Source organism: Pongo pygmaeus, chromosome X (assembly GCF_028885625.2).
Source record: "Pongo pygmaeus isolate AG05252 chromosome X, NHGRI_mPonPyg2-v2.0_pri, whole genome shotgun sequence".
Taxonomy (NCBI): Eukaryota; Metazoa; Chordata; class Mammalia; order Primates; family Hominidae; genus Pongo; species Pongo pygmaeus.
Genome location: NC_072396.2, coordinates 152,535,073 through 152,545,566, shown reverse-complemented (window position 1 = coordinate 152,545,566; position 10,494 = coordinate 152,535,073). Strand labels below are relative to the sequence as shown.

At 41.3% G+C, this 10,494-nt stretch overlaps 1 non-coding gene across 1 annotated transcript; it reads right to left on the bottom strand.

Annotated features, from left to right (window-relative positions):
- Positions 1-992: 992 nt before the first annotated feature.
- Positions 993-1,098, bottom strand: LOC129025508 (U6 spliceosomal RNA). The gene has a single exon (XR_008497263.1). It is a non-coding gene; the product is annotated as a U6 spliceosomal RNA (small nuclear RNA).
- Between the last annotated feature and the right edge of the window lie 9,396 nt (positions 1,099-10,494).

The window sequence follows — 10,494 nt, the reverse complement described above, 5'->3', positions numbered from 1 at the left end:
GTCTAGCTAAAGGATTGTAAACACACCAGTCAGCACTCTGTGTCTAGCTAAAGGTTTGTGAATGCACCAATCAGCACTCTGTCAAAATGGACCAATCAGCTCTCTGTAAAACAGACCAATCAGCTCTCTGTAAAATGGACCAATCAGCTCTCTGTAAAGTGGATCAATGAGCTCTCTGTAAAATGGACCAATCAGCAGGATGTGAGTGGGGCCAGATAAGGGAATAAAAGTAGGCCACCCAAGCCAGCAGTGGCAACCCACTGTGGTCCCCTTCCACGCTGTGGAAGCTTTGTTCTTTCGCTCTTCACAATAAATCTTGCTGCTGCTCACTCTTTGGGTCCACACTACCTTTATGTGCTGTAACACTCACCCCCGAAGGTCTGCAGCTTCACTCCTGAAGCCAGCGAGACCACAAACCCACCGGGAGGAACGAACAACTCCAGACGCACTGCCTTTAAGAGCTGTAATACTCACTGAGAAGGTCTGTGGCTTCACTCCTGAAGTCAGCGAGACCACGAACCCACCAGAAGGGAGAAATTCAGGGCACATCTGAATATCAGAAGGAACAAACTCCAGACACACCATCTTTAAGAACTGTAACACTCACCGCAAGGGTCCGCGGCTTCATTCTTGAAGTCAGTGAGACCAGGAACCCACCAATTCCAGACACAATGACTCTATCAAGCTTGCTGTCTGTGCCTTTTAATTGGGACATTTAGTCCATTTACATTTTAAGGTTAGTATTTTTATGTGTGCATTTGATCCTATCATCATGATGCTAGCTGGTTATTTTGCAGGCTTGTTTATGTGGTTGCTTCATGGTGTCACTGGTCTGTGTAATTCAGTGTGTTTTTATAATGGCTGGTAGTGGTTTTTCCTTTCCATATTCAGTGCTTCCTTCAGGAGCTCATGCAAGGCAGGCCTGGTGTTGAAAAATTCACTAAGCATTTGCTTGTCTGAAAAGGATCTTACTTTCTTATTTGCTTATGAAGAAAAATAAGGAATGCTTCACGAGTTTGCATGTCATCTTTGTGCAAGGGACATGCTAATATTCTCTCTACCATTCCATTTTAGTATATATGCTGCCGAAGTGACCACCAAAATATTTTCTTAATGGTTGCGTAATAGTCTTCAGTCATTCTTCAACTGGTAGTTGTCCATTTTTCTTTCACCTTTTTACATTATCAAAAAAATTCACAAGGAACATATGTATATCCATAGATGTGGGGTTTTCTATTAAACATAAAAATGGAATTGCTCAGTGTGTGCTGTTTTTGAGTGCAAGTAACAGAACTCAAACTAGCAGTGGTTTAAACCAGGAATATATTAGTTGTTTAGTGAACAAGAAATCTGGTAGAAGATAGTCATAGTTTGAGTGTTCAAAGTCATAGTCCACAAGCCAAGCTCTTTTCATAATTCTATTCTTCCATTCCTGGGCATATTGCCTCTTGGTTACAAGATGTCTACTGAAGCTCCAGATGTTCACACAACAAGATACAAAGTATAATGGGAAGGAAGAGGGCAAACAAACCCTGTTTTATATAGTTCTCTGTAAGGTAGAACTGTATGGCCCCAAATAAACTTTCTCTTACATCTAGATGGCCAAAAACAGTTTCACATATACCCATCTCTATACCAGTCAATGGTCAATGGGAATGACATGTCATGATTTGTTTGGACTGGGTGCATTGCTCCCTAGACAAGACCATGCTCCTGTCAGTGAAGAAAAAAATACATAGAGAAAATAATCCTTGGAAAGGCAACCAACAGCGTCTGCCATGATATGATATGGAATTGATTAATATGCTACTTAGACATCCTCAGTAAACTATCTGTTAGGGAAACAGGAGCCTAGCAGAACCAGAGTGACACCATTTTAAGTTCAGCTCCATCCTGAGACTAAAAAGGCACTTTCGGTTCCAGCTATGACTCATGGTTATAAAGTGTTTATAGTTGAGGAAAACCTACAAGGACACACACCTACAATAGCAGAAAGTCTAGATGTCCCAATACCCATAACAATATATGGTTTCAAAATAATTATAGTTATTCTTTGATGTACTTACCCACTAAAATATCAAGGATAGTTTTCTTTAAATCAACAGAATAATAAATTTTCTCATGCTATCTGCTCTCCTGCACATAGTCACAGCTTAGTTTAGTATTTGCATAGACAGGACACTTATATAAGAAAAGCTTAAAGATAGTGCATTCCTCTTAATTTCTGAGGATGCCCTACTCTGTAACAGTGTAGCTTTCAATATCTTATCACTACACTCTGCAACTCACCTTGAATTCTTTCTTCTGTGAGATTCAAGAACCCTCTCTGCAGATCTGGATTGAGACCATGTCCCTACAAAAGATCTCCTTCCTTTTTATGGCTGCATCAGGTTTCTTGTGTTTGCTAAGTCAGTTATCACCTGTCCTTTTGCTTTCCAACTTCTAAGATTTTGATTCTACTGTCTCCTCCTATCCTGACTCTCTCTCTCTCTGTATGTGCGTGTGTGTATGTATGTTTCCATCTGTTACTTTATAATTTTCCTGATGTTTCATGAGGTAGTGGAGGCATATATCTTCAACCACCATCTTTTTTAAGTCCTACACTCTTAGCCAGCATGTACCATTGTCTTGCAAGTCAGGCTGAAGAGTGAGCTGAATGCACTTGAAAGTCTGAATGAAATTGTTGTGTTGGGAAAATTATCACAGCAACAATGTACAGGATGGATGAGAAGGGAGAGAAAACAGAAGCAGGTTATTTGTCCATTTGCCTTGCCAGTAGTATCCTTCCCCTTCTCAGTTTTTTTTTTTTAATTATACTTTAAGTTCTGGGGTACATGTGCAGAACGTGCAGGTTTGTTAAATAGGTATGCATGTGCCATGGTGGTTTGCTGCACCCATCAACCCGTCATCTACATTAGGTATTTCTCCTAATGCTATCCCTCCCCTAGCCCCCCACCCCCCAACAGGCCCCGGTGTGTGATATTCCCCTCCCTGTGTCCATGTGTTCTCATTTTTCACCTCCCACTTATGAGTGAGAACATGTGATGTTTGGTTTTCTGTTCCTGTGTTAGTTTGCTGAGAATGATGGTTTCCAGCTTCATCCATGTCCCAGCAAAGGACATGAATTCATCCTTTTTTGTGGCTGCATAGTATTCCATGGTGTATATGTGCCACATTTTCTTCATCCAGTCTATCATTAATGGGCATTTGAGTTGGTTCCAAGTCTTTGCTATTGTGAGTAGTGCTGCAGTAAACGTATGTGTGCATGTGTCTTTATAGCAGAATGATTTATATTCCTTTGGGTACATACCCAGTAATGGGATTGCTCAGTCAAATGGTATTTCTGGTTCTAGATCCTTGAGGAATTGTCATACTCTCTTCTAAAATAGTTGAACTAATTTGCACTCCCACCAACAGTGTAAAAGCATTCCCATTTCTCCACATCCTCTCCAGCATCTGTTGTTTCCTGACTTTTTAATGATCATCTTTCTAACTGGCGTGAGATGGTATCTCATTGTGGTTTTTATTTGCATTTCTCTAATGACCAGTGATGACGAGCTTTTTAAAATATGTTTGTTGGCTGCATAAATGTCTTCTTTTGAGAAGTGTCTGTTCATATCCTTCACCCACTTTTTGATGGGGTTGTTTTTTTTTTCTTGTAAATTTATTTAAGTTCCTTGTAGATTCTGGATATTACCCCATTGTCAGATAGATAGATTGCAAAAATTTTCTCCCATTCTGTAGGTTGCCTGTTCACTCAGATGATAGTTTCTTTTGCTGTGCAGAAGCTCTTTAGTTTAATTAGATCCCATTTGTCAATTATAGCTTTTGTTGCCATTGCTTTTGGTGTTATAGTCATGAAGTCTTTGCCCATGCCTATGTCCTGAATGGCACTGCCTAGGTTTTCTTCTAGGGTTTTTATGGTTTTAGGTCTTACATTTAGTCTTTAATTCATCTTGAGTTAATTTTTGTATAAGGTGTAAGGAAGGGGTCCAGTTTCAGTTTTCTGCATATGGCTAGCCAGTTTTCCCAGCACCATTTATTAGAGAATCCTTCCCCCATTGCTTGTTTTTGTCAGGTTTGTCAACGATCAGATGGTTGCAGATGTGTGGGCATTATTTCTGAGGCCTGTGTTCTGTTCCGTTGGTCTGTATCTCTGTTTTGGTACCAGTACCATGCTGTTTTGCTTACTGTAGCCTTGTAGTATAGTTTGAAGTCAGGTAGCATGATGTCTCCAGCTTTGTTCTTTTTGCTTAAGATTGTCTTGGCTACATGTGCTCTTTCTTGGTTCCATATGAAATTTAAAGTAGTTTTTCTAATTCTGTGAAGAAAGTCGATGGTAGCTTGATGAGGATAGCATTGAATCTATAAATTACTTTGGGCAGTATGGCCATTTTCATGATATTGATTCTTCCTATCCGTGAGCATGGAATGTTTTTCATTTGTTTGTGTTCTCTCTTATTTCCTTGAGCAGTGGTTTGTGGTTCTCCTTGAAGAGGTCCTTCACGTCCCTTGTAAGTTGGATTCCTAGGTATTTTATTCTCTTTGTAACAACTGTGAATGGGAGTTCCCTCATGATTTGGCTGTCTGTTTGTGTATTATTGGTGTATAGGAATGCTTGTGATTTTTGCACATTGATTTTGTATCGTGAGACTTTGCTGAAGTTGCTTATCAGCTTAAGGAGATTTTGGGCTGAGATGATGGGGTTTTCTAAATATACAATCATGTCATCTGCAAACAGAGACAATTTGACTTCCTCTCTTCTTATTTGAATATCTTTTATTTCTTTCTCTTGTCTGATTTCCCCAGCCAGAACTTCCAATACTATGTTGAATAGGAGTGATGAGAGAGGGCATCCTTGTCTTGTGCCAGTTTTCAAAAAGAGTGCTTCAAGCTTTTGCCCATTCAGTATGATATTGGCTGTGGGTTTGTTATAAATAGCTCTTATTATTTTGAGATATGTTCCATCAATACCTAGTTTATTGAGAGTTTTTAGCATGAAGTGGTGTTGAATTTTATCAAAGGCCTTTTCTGCATCTATTGAGATAATCATGTGATTTTTATCATTGGTTCTGTTTATGTGATGGATTACATTTATTGATTTGCATATGTTGGACCAGTCCTGCATCCCAGGGATGAAGCCAGCTTGATCGTGGTGGATAAGCGTTTTGATTTGCTGCTGATTCAGTTTGCCATTATTTTATTGAAGCTTTCCACATTGATGTTCATCAGGGATATTGGCCTGAAATTTTATTTTTTGTTGTGTCTCTGTCAGGTTTTGGTATCAGGATGATGCTGGCCTCATACAATGAGTTAGGGAGGAGTCCCTCTTTTTCTATTGATTGGAATAGTTTCAGGAGGAATGGTACCAGCTCCTCTTTGTACCTCTGGTAGAATTCGGTTGTGAATCCGTCTCGTCCTGGGATGTTTTTTGGTTGGTAGGCTATTAGTTACTGCCTTAATTTCAGAACTTGTTATTGGTCTATTCAGGGATTCGACTTCTTCCTGGTTTAGTCTTGGGAGGGTGTATGTGTCCAGGAATTTATCCATTTCTTCTAGATTTTCTAGTTTATTTGCGTAGAGGTGTTTATAGTATTCTCTGACAGTAGTTTGTATTTCTGTGGGATCAGTGGTGATATCCCCTTTATCATTGTTTATTGTGTCTATTTGATTCTTCTCTCTTTTCTTCTTTATTAGTCTGGCTAGTGGTCTATGTATTTTGTTAATCTTTTCAAAAAAACCTGCTCCTGGATTCACTGATTTTTTGAAGGGTTTTTTGTGTCTCTATCTCTTTCAGTTCTTCTCTGATCTTAGTGATTTCTTGTCTTCTACTAGCTTTTGAATGCGTTTTCTCTTGCTTCTCTAGTTCTTTTAATTGTGATGTTAGGGTGTGGATTTTAGATCTTTCCCACTTTCTCTTGTGGGCATTTAGTGCTATAAATTTCCCTCTAAACACTGCTTTAGCTGTGTCCCAGAGATTCTGGTATGTTGTGTCTTTGTTCTCATTGGTTTCAAAGAACTTACTTATTTCTGCCTTAATTTCGTTATTTACCCAGTAGTCATTCAGGAGCATGTTGTTCAGTTTCCATGTAGTTCTGCAGTTTTGAGTGAGTTTCTTAATCCTGACTTCTAATTTGATTGCACTGTGGTGTGAGAGACTGTTTGTTATGATTTCTGTTCTTTTGCATTTGCTGAAGAGTGTATTACTTCCAATTATGTGGTCAATTTTAGAATAAGTGCTATGTGGTGCTGAGAAGAATGTATATTCTATGGATTTGGGGCAGTGAGTTCTGTAGATGTCTATTAGGTCCTCTTGGTCCAGAGCAGAGTTCAAGTCCTGAATATCCTTGTTAATTTTCTGTCTCATTGATCTGTCTAACACTGACACTGGGGTGTTAAAGTCTCCCACCATTGTTGTGTGGGACTCTAACTCTCTTTGTAGGTCTCTAAGAACTTGCTTTATGAATCTGTGTGCTCCTGTATTGGGTGCATATATATTTAGGATAGTTAGCTCTTCTTGTTGCATCAATCCCTTTACCATTATGTAATGCCCTTCTTTGTCTTTTTTTTATCTTTGTTTTGGTTTAACATGGTTTCATCTGAGACTAGGATTGCAACCCTTTTTTTTTTTCCTTTCCATTTGCTTGGTAAGTCTTCCTCCATTCCTTTATTTTGAGCCTATGTGTGTCTTTGCATGTGAGATGGGTCTCTTGAATACAGCACACCAATGGGTCTTGACACTTTATACAATTTGCCACTCTGTGTCTTTTAATTGCGGCATTTAGCCTGTTTACATTTTAGGTTAGTTAGTATTGTTATGTGTGAAATGGATCCTGTCATTATGGTGCTAGCTGGTTATTTTGCATGTTAGTTGATGCAGTTTCTTCATAGTGTTGGTAGTCTTTACAATTTGGCATGTTTTTGCAGTGGCTGGTACTGGTTTTTCCTTTCCATATTTAGTGCTTCCTTCAGGACCTCTTGTACAGCAGGCCTGGTGGTAACAAAATCTCTCAGCATTTGCTTGTCTGTAAAGGATTTTATTTCTCCTTTGCTTATGAAGCTTAATTTGGCTGGATATGAAATTCTAGGTTGAAAATTCTTTTCTTTAAGAATTTTGAATATTACCCTCCCACTCTCTTCTGGCTTATGGGGTTTCTGCAGAGGGATCTGCTGTTAGTCTCATGGGCTTCTCTTTGTCCGTAACCCGACCTTTCTCTCTGGCTGCCCTTAACATTTTGTCCTTCATTTCAACCTTGGTAAATCTGACAATTATGTGTCTTGGAGTTGTTTGCTCTTCTCGAAGAGTATCTTTGTGGTGTTTTCTGTATTTCCTGAATTTGAATGTTGGCTTGTCTTGCTAGGTTGGGGAAGTTCTCCTGGATAATACCCTAAAGAGTGTTTTCCAACCTGCTTCCATTCTCCCTGTCACTTTCAGGTACACCAATCAAGTGTAGGTTTGGTCTTTTCACACAGTACCATATTTCTTGGAGGCTTCGTTCTTTCCTTTTCATTCTTTTTTCTCTCATCTTGTCTTAATGCTTTATTTCATTACATTGATCTTCAATCTCTGATATCCTTTCTTCCACTTGATTGATTTGGTTATTGATACTTGTGTATGCATCACGAAGTTCTCGTGCTGTGTTTTTCAGCTCCATCAGGTCATTATGTTCTTCTCTAAACTGGTTGTTCTAGTTAGCAATTCCTCTAAACTTTTTCAATGTTCTTAGCTTCCTTGCATTGGGTTAGAACATGCTCCTTTAGCTCAGAGGAGTTTGTTATTACCCACCTTCTGAAGCCTATTTCTGTCAATTCGTCAAACTCATTCTTCATCTAGTTTTGTTCCCTCACTGGCGAGGAGTTGTGATCCTTTGGAGGACCATTTGGAGGAGAAGAGGCATTCTGGTTTTTGGAATTTTCAGCCTTTTTGCACTGCTTTTTCCTCATTTTCACGGATTTATCTACCTTTTGTCTTTGTTATTGGTGACCTTCGGGTGGGGTTTTTGTGTGGACGTCCCTTTTGTTGATGTTGATGCTATTCCTTTCTGTTTGCTGGTTTTCCATCTAACAGTCAGGCCTCTCTGCTGCAGGTCTGCTGGAGTTTGCTGGAGGTCCACTCCAGGCCCTGTTTTCCTGGATGTCACCTGCGGAGGCTGCAGAACAGCAAAGATTGCTGCCTGTTCCTTCCTCTGGAAGCTTCGTCCCAGAGGGGCACCCACCAGATGCCAGCCGGAACTCTCCTCTATGAAGTGTCTGTCGACCCCTGCTGGGAGGTGTTTCGCAGTCAGGAGGCACGGGGGTCAGGTACCCACTTGAGGAGGCAGTCTGTCCCTTAGCAGACCTCGAGCACTGTGCTGCGTAATCTGCTGCTCTCTTCAGAGCCGGCAGGCAGGAACGCTTAAGTCTTCTGAAGCTGCGCCTACAGCCGCCCCTTCCCCCAGGTGCTCTGTCCTAGGGAGATGGGAATATTATCTCCAAGCGTCTGAGTGGGGCTGCTGCCTTTCTTTCAGAGATGCCCTGCCCAGAGAGGAGGAATCTAGAGAGGCAGTGTGGCTACAGAGGTTTGCTGAGCTGTGGTGGGCTCCCCCAGTTTGAACTTCCAGGGGGCTTTGTTTACACTGTGAGGGGAAAACTGCCTACTCAAGCCTCAGTAATGGTGGAAACCCCTCCCCCCCCCCAAGCTCGAGCATCCCAGGTAGACTTCAGACTGCTTTGTTGGGAGTGACTTAGCTTTCTGGGCTCCATGAGGGTGGGATCCACTGAGCTAGACCACTTGGCTCCCTGGCTTCAGCCCCCTTTCCAGGGAAGTGAACGGTTCTGTCTGGCTGGCATTCCAGGCGTCACTGGTATGAAAAAAAACAAAAAAAAAACAAAAAACAACTCCTGCAGCTAGCTTGGTCAGTGTCTGCCCAAAGGGCCACCTAGTTTTGTGCTTGAAACCCAGGGCCCTGGTGGTGTAGGGACCCAAGGGAATATCCTGGTCTGTGAGTTGTGAAGACTGTGGGAAATGTGTAGTACGTGAGCCGGAATGCACTGTTCCTCATGGCACAGTCCCTCACAGCTTCCCTTGGCTAGGGGAGGGAGTTCCCCAAACCCTTGTGCTTCCTGGGTGAGGCAATGCCCCACCCTGCTTCAGCTCGCTCTCTGTGAGCTGCATACTATCTAACCAGTCCCAATGAGATAGCCAGGTACCTCAGCTGGAAATGCAGAAATCACCCACCTTCTGCATCAATCTCACTGGGAGCTGCAGACTGGAGCTGTTCCTATTCGGCCATCTTGCCAGCCCAGAGCCACTTTTTAATTTTCTAAACCCACAAGACCTTCAAGATTTGTCATATACTTGGTATTCTCAGCAATATCCCTGAAAGTCTTAGCCTCTGGCAATTACTCCTTTCCCAGAATTCCTTTAGTCTTCAAATTAGGTTTTATTTGGATTGCTAGCATATGATTGATTCTTTGCACATTAGGTGTCTTTTAGTGTGCATGTCCTATCTTTTAGATGAGGTTATGATCCTATTTTATGCCTTTTTGGCATCATTCATTGAATACCTTTTAAATGAATGATGGGGCAGATGGGGGGATGTGCATTTCAAAAAGGTCATATAAATTTGGTGGGGTAATATTTTTGAGATACTGAGCTGTGTTTTTATCCCCTCTATGTATTTATCTCTTTCTCATTTCTGTGTTCAGGCACACAGCTGTCTCTATGCTCATTATATCAGGGGAGAGAGATGACAGGGCAGAAAGCAGAAAAAGTATGCAAGTCCTCTGTCTAGTGTGTGCTTCAGAAGCCTAAGCCCTTAGAGTTACTTAGAAGATTTTTGTGGGGGTGAAAGGTAGGAGAAGGAAGGAAATGGTGGCTCTCCCCTACTGGACCAGAGAAAGTTTTCTCTGTGTTGGAGGGAGAGAATTTGATTAGAGCACAAATGTTAGCGGGCCTTGGAAAGAGGGGTCCTGTAAACTGTTTTCTTTTCCCAGGCAGAGCACCAGAGAAGTGGCAAGGCAATAACTGTGAGTGGTGTCTGCACAGATGGGTCCCTACCAAGCCTCACCGGCAAGGCAATAACTGCGAGTGGTGTCTGCACAGATGGGTCCCTACCAAGCTCACCATTTCTTCTCCTTCCAGCACTGAAGCAACAAAAAGACCCTGTGTGATGCAGAGGCTGCAGAAAGACTCAGGATCTTAAGGTAGCAAAAGACATCTTGAGGGATGTGTGCTTAGCTCAAGAACAAGATTCCACATCCTCGTTTGTCTTGGTATTGTAGGAGGTTCCTGGAATGTAGATATAACCCTGGGAAAATAGGAGGACCTAACATTGACTGAGATTATGTTTTTGCCATCTCAGTGAAATAGAGCTCAAAATAGAAATAAATTTGCATTATAGAAAAACAAAGAAAGTAATTTTTCTTGTGCATTTGACATTGTGGACTGAAATTCATACCTGGTATATAATCACAAATAAGATCAGTTATTAAGTAATATTAACAGTCTATTTG